A 6,489-nucleotide genomic window follows, 5' to 3' on the forward strand; every position below is an offset into this window, starting at 1 on the left:
ATCGAAGTACATCTTCCAATACTCGATGGGCCCCTGAGAGGCAGGTGTGCTTAAGTTTGTCCACTCGACGATGAAATCGACAAGTGCCTGAGACTTGATTGTAGTACAGCTTGCAAATTCCAAGGAGAAAGGGCATAGCTCCATTGCCCATTTGACGATGCGCCCATTTGCATCCTTGTTGCGAATGATGTCTCCCAGAGGGTACTCGGTCATGACCACCACACGATATCCGTCGAAGTAGTGTTTCAACTTTTGGGATGTAATTAGTATGGCGTAGATCAGTTTCTAAATCTGTGGGTACCTGGTCTTGGATTCATTGAGCACCTCACTGACGAAATAAATTGGTCACTGTACCTTGTAGACGTGGTCGGGCTCATCATGCTCGACCACCATGGCGGTGGAGACCACTTGATTAGTTGCTGCAATGTAAAGTAGGAGGGTTTCGTCTTCTCTGGGAGCAGTGAGGACCGGAGGTGATGTAAGATCAGCTGTGTAAAGGCAATGTCTGCTTCCTCCAACCACTCAAACTTCTTAGATGCTTTGAGCAGCTGGAAAAACGGTAGTCCTTTTTCGCCTAATCTGTATATAAAATGACTGAGGGCAGCCATGCATCCGGTAAGCTTCTGAACATCCTTCACCTTTTTGGGCGGCTTCAAGTCCAAGACAGCTTTTACTTTCTCTGGGTTAGGGCGTATGCCATCATGACTGACGATGTTGCCGAGTAGTATACCAGATGAAACACCAAAGATGCACGTCTTTGGGTTTAATTTCATTGGAATGTGTTAAGGGCTGCAAAGGTACGTTCTAGGTTGTCGACAAGGGTATATGCTTCCTTGGTTTTAACAACTACATCGTCAACATAAGCCTTGATGAGGTCATCTTTTATCTCGTCTTTGAGGCAGGCATGTATGGCACATTGGTAGGTAGCCCCAGTGTTCTTGAGCCCAAACAACATGGTCATATAGTAGTAGGCGCCGAAGGGCGTAATGAAGGATGTCTTGATCTGGTCATCCTTTTTGAGAGCGATCTGGTGATAACCAGAGTAGCAATCGAGAAAGGAAAGCAGCTCACAACCGGCAGTTGAATCTATGACCTCGTCTATGCAAGGTAAGCCAAAGGGGTCTTTAGGGCAGTGTTTGTTGAGATCAGTGTAATCAACGCACATTCTCCATTCCTTATTCTTTTTGCATACAAGAACCGGATTGGCTAACCACTCCGGATGATACACTTCTTTGATAAATCTAGCTGCTAAAAGCCATGTAACTTCTACCCTAATAGCCTCCTTTTTGTCATGAGTGAACTATCGTAGCTTCTGCTAGATGGGTTTGGCCTTGCCATCGACATTTAAGGAGTGCTCGATCAAGTTCCAAGGTACACCGGGCATGTCAGTGGGTTTCCATGCGAACACACTCACGTTGCTCCTCAAGAACCTGACGAGCGTGTCTTCCTATTTAGGATCTAGGTTGGCCCTGATAAGGGCCGTTTTGTTGGTACCACCGTCGACCAGCTAGATCTCTTTGTGCTCTTTGGACTTGATGTTCTTGCGTGGGGCCTCGAGCTCTGGGATCTCCAGGTGGTCGACTAGGGTCTTCTTGGCGTCGAGCGTGGTCTCGGCCATGCAAATAGAGAGGTTGTGAGCCTCTACTATTTTTAAGTTGTCATCCTCGTAGGTGTAAGCTGCGTATATGTTGCCCCTGAGAGATAGAACCCCCTTCTCAGTAGGCATCTTGAGCACCAAATACCTATAGTGAGGTATGGCCATGAACTTGGTGAGCACTGGTCGGCCAAGGATAGCATGGTAGGTGCCTTCAAAGTCAGCGACCACGAAGTTGACTTAGTCGGTGTGGAAGTGGTCTAGGGTACCAAATTGCACAGGTAGCGTGATCTGCCTGAGAGGTGTAGAGCTCTATCCGGGGAGAACACCCTAGAACTGTGCCTCGTATGGCTTGAGATCAGCCTACGTTATCTTCAGGGCTAGCAAACTGTTCTTGAACAGTATATCGATGGAACTGCCATCGTCAATCAGCACTCTATCGAACTAAACCTTATTGATACAAGGATCGAGAACCAGAGGAAAATGCCCTGGCTTAGGTATTGCAGCCCATTGGTCCTTTCTACTGAAGGAGATCTCGTGGTGAGACCAAGGAGGGAGCCGCGGATCAGCGATGAGGTTGTCGAGATTGGCCACATTCAAGCAAGTGCAAGCGAGTAGCTTGCACTCTCGTTTGGTCTTGATGGACACTCTACCCCCAATGATGGTGTGGACATGGTCAGTTGGCTTGATGTACTTGTGACAGGGATCTACGTCCTCATCATCGTTGTCCTCATTATGCTGCTCCCCTGCGTCGTTAGGCTTATCGGATTTATCCGGAGCCTATTGGCGCGTGTAGATGGATTTGAGAACACGGCAATTCTCCATGGTATGGTTTGACTTGGGATGGAGCTGGCAGGGTCCTTTCAATGCTTTGGCCTAGTCTTCTTCATAGTTGCGACGTCCGCCACCTTTTTTAACGATGTTGACTTCGTCGTCATCTTCCCGAACACGCTTGCCCCTATAATCATCACGACGATTACGCCACTGATTACGCTAGTCGTGGTGGTCGTGAAAATCGTTGCGCTGGTTGCGGCGATCAAAATTGTCGTTCCGACCATGGTTGTCGTGATGGTCGTCGCGTTGTGGAGGGTGGTCGGAGCGTGGAACCCTTGCTGCTTCTTCGATGATTATCTTTTTAGCATCATCGGCGTTCGCATATTTTTTAGCAGTAGCTAGGAGCGCCGTGACCGATTCAGGTCTTTTGTGGAGGAGCTTGTCCCTTAGGGTATCATGGAAGCAGAGACTAGTGATGAAAGCTTCGATTGCCTCATTGTCGAAAATTGATGGGACCTTGATGCGCATCTCCAAGAAGCATTGGACATATTCGTGCAGTGGCTCATCTTTGTGATCTCGAATCCGCTGCAGATCATATTTATTGCTGGGTTGTTCGCAAGTAGCAATAAAGTTATCAATGAATGCTTGCTTGAGCTCTTGCCAAGAATCAAAGTAGTTTGCTAGCAAGCTGACCAGCCATTGGTGGCCTGCATGGCCAACGGCGACTGGGAAGTAATTAGACATGACGTGCTCGTCAGCCATGGCTGATCTGCATGCGGTTTCATAGAGCATGACCCATAACTCAGGGTTCTCCTTGCTGTCGTATTTCTAGAGTTTTTTGAGCTTGAAGTTTTTTGGCCACACGACTTGGCGAAGGTGAGGAGTAAACTGCTTGAAACCCAAAGGGCTGTGAGTAGTATCATATTCCATACGGCGATAGCTTTCATGGGATGCACGATCATTGGCTCTTTGGTTAATGCGATCGCGCAGATCGCATTCTCTGAGGTAATGTCGGAGATTGTTAATGCCATCATGACGATCCCGATTGCCACCCTAGTTGACCCCGCGACCGCAGTTATCATGGCGATTATCGTAGTTGTCTCGGCGGTTGTTGTCCCGGTAGTCGCGGTGGTTGTCGTACCAGTAGTCGCGGCGGTTGTCGTACCAGTAGTCGCGGCGGTTGTCATCCTGACCACCATCATGACCACCGTTTTTGCCTTAACGGTTGTCTAATGGGTCATTGTTGTGCGAGCCACGTTGGTTGGGTGGCTGTGAGCGACTTGAGTACTAGCGGCTGCGGCTTGATTCGACTGAGATGGATGGAGCCTAGGCTTGGTTTGCAATCTCTGTGGTCTGGTCTATAGCAGCCGTCAGGTAAGCTTGTACATCATCATGAATTGCCTAGATTTCTGAGGTATTGGGTAGTCGTTGCATTATCGCCATAGCAACAGCTACGTTGGCGCTTGGAGTCCTGAAGACCTACTTTTCCCCTACCCTATCAAAGGCATTGTTGAGATCGCATGGCTAGAATCTTTTGCATCGTGCCTCCTCTTCTGCCTCGGTTTTGGCTTGTCTATGATTAAACCAGTCAATATTGCATGCTTCGTGTGCTAGCCTTTCTTGTTCTGTTTTGCCAACTGCCGGTGGCTCATCATTACTAACGACATTGATCAAGTCTCCTCGCCTTGGTGGGAAGGATGGGAATCATGGGAAACCCAAGGAGTGGTCTGGGATATCCAGATCGTATTCAACTTCTTCATTGTCACGATGCTGAAGCTCAGTGTGGATGGAGCCAATAGATGCGATGCTAGACGGGGAGCTTGAACCGCCCTCTTGAACTATGTGGACCGATCCTTCTTGATACTCCACAATCTGAACCATGTTGATGAAGTTGCGTAGCTTTGGCCGAGGTCGATGTATAAAACACAGATCCGAGCAGCATTGTATATTGTACGCGTAGTTGGAAGCAGTGTTTCGTAGGCCATAGGGCTGAGCCTGGTAATTCTCCATCAAGGCTTCGAACTTGGAGAGCCGGAGACCCATTACGGGGGCTGGTCAGCGACGAACAGAGTGCCCTTTAGGAGTAGATGTGACCACGAGATCTGTACCACGTTGTGTAGGACGACTGGCCCAAGCTGGTCGGGTAGATATGTTATGGGTAATGGTTACCTACTTGGTAGGTTGATTTTGAATCGAATCTACTAGAGCTAGGGTTTTAGCAACCTTGGTGCCGACCCGATCGATGGAGTTGAGCAAGTCGGTGTTGTCGATCTACTTCCCTTTGTAGCGAGGAAGCGAACGACGGGTTGTCGGCGTGGCTAAAGACGATGCTAGTGCAGCCGAAGCCAGATCCAGTGTGGTTAGAGCCATAGCTAATGCTGGTGAAGCAGTGGTCAACACAGATTGGATCCGTGCCTCCTCCATGGTCATGGCAATGAAGTTGTCAGAGCTAGTGGTCCAGGTGATCTGGCCGATGGTGAACGTGAGGTCATTCGGTGTAGCCATGGAACTGGGGATGATGACCATCTTGTTCGTTTGAGGATCAGTACGCACACCCCCTACTTGGCGCACCACTATCGATGAAATATGGTCAGTAGTCTACCTAGGGGTATGCCCAAGGTAGTAGATTATCGGTAGATAGGTGTACAAGCTACGAACAGGATGGTGACTCAAGACAGACATGAGGTTTTATCTAGTTTCGGCCGCCGTGAAGGCGTAATACCTATGTCCTGTGTCTGATTGTATTGCTGTATATAAATGAGATGATTTTTGAGAGGGGTCCCCTGCCCACCTTATATAGTCTAGGGGATAGGGTTACAGATCTGAAAACTAACCCTAACCAGTTACAATTGTCATAGGTGGCCGGATAAGGATTCCTATTCTAACCGACCAGGATCTTGCTTGATCTCCAAGTCTACCTTGATTCCTTGCACAGGACTCCAAGCAGATCAGCTAGGCCACGCGTTGTCTTCTAGTGGGCCAGACCCCCTGGTCCAGGCCGGCCCAATCCTAGCCTACGATTCAGATTATTTTGAGACCAAAGATACTTAAGCGATTCATGATCAGAATGAATAACAAATTCTTTAGGCCACAAATAATGATGCCACGTCTCTAAAGAACGAACAAGTGCATACAATTCTTTATCATACGTGGAATAATTAAGAATAGGACCATGCAATTTTTCACTAAAGTAAGCAACTGGTTTACCATCTTGCATCAAAATACCACCAATGCCAACTCCACTAGCATCACATTCTAGCTCAAAAGTCTTACCAAAGTTTGGAAGTTGCAGCAATGGTGCATGTGTAAGCTTCTCCTTCAAAGTGTCAAAGGACTCCTCTTGTGCCTCTCCCCAATGAAACACCACTCCTTTCTTTGTCAACTCATGCAATGGGGCAGCAATGGTGCTGAAATCTTTGACGAAACAGTGGTAGAATCCTGCAAGACCAAGAAAACTCCTCACCTGTGTGATGGTTTGGGGAACTGGCCAGCTCTTTATGGCTTCAATTTTCATCTCATCCACCTCAATTCCCTATGGAGTTACAACATAGCCAAGAAAAGAAACTCGATTCGTGCAAAAGATGCACTTCTCAAGGTTACCAAATAGACGTGCATCACGTAAAGCATTAAAAACAGCACGTAAGTAATCCATATGTTCATCAAAAGACTTGCTATAAATCAATATATCATCAAAGTAAACTACCACAAAATGTCCAATAAAAGCTCTTAAAACCTCATTCATTAAGCGCATAAAAGTGCTAGGTGCATTTGTCAAACCAAAAGGCATTACTAACCACTCATACAACCCGAATTTAGTTTTAAACGTAGTTTTCCATTCATCTCCAAGTTTCATTCTAATTTGGTGGTAGCCACTTCGCAAGTCAATCTTAGTGAAAATTATAGAACCACACAACTCATCTAGCATGTTGTCTAGCCTAGGAATTGGATGACGATACCAAATAGTAATATTATTGATGGCTCTACAATCAACACACATACGCCAAGTTCCATCTTTCTTAGGAACCAAAAGTACATGAATGGCACAAGGACTAAGGCTTTCACATACATACCCGTGGTCCAAAAGGTCTTGGACTTGTCGCTGAATTTTCTTAGTCTCCTCA

This window comes from Miscanthus floridulus, chromosome 16 (genome assembly GCF_019320115.1).
Source record: "Miscanthus floridulus cultivar M001 chromosome 16, ASM1932011v1, whole genome shotgun sequence".
NCBI lineage: Eukaryota > Viridiplantae > Streptophyta > Magnoliopsida > Poales > Poaceae > Miscanthus > Miscanthus floridulus.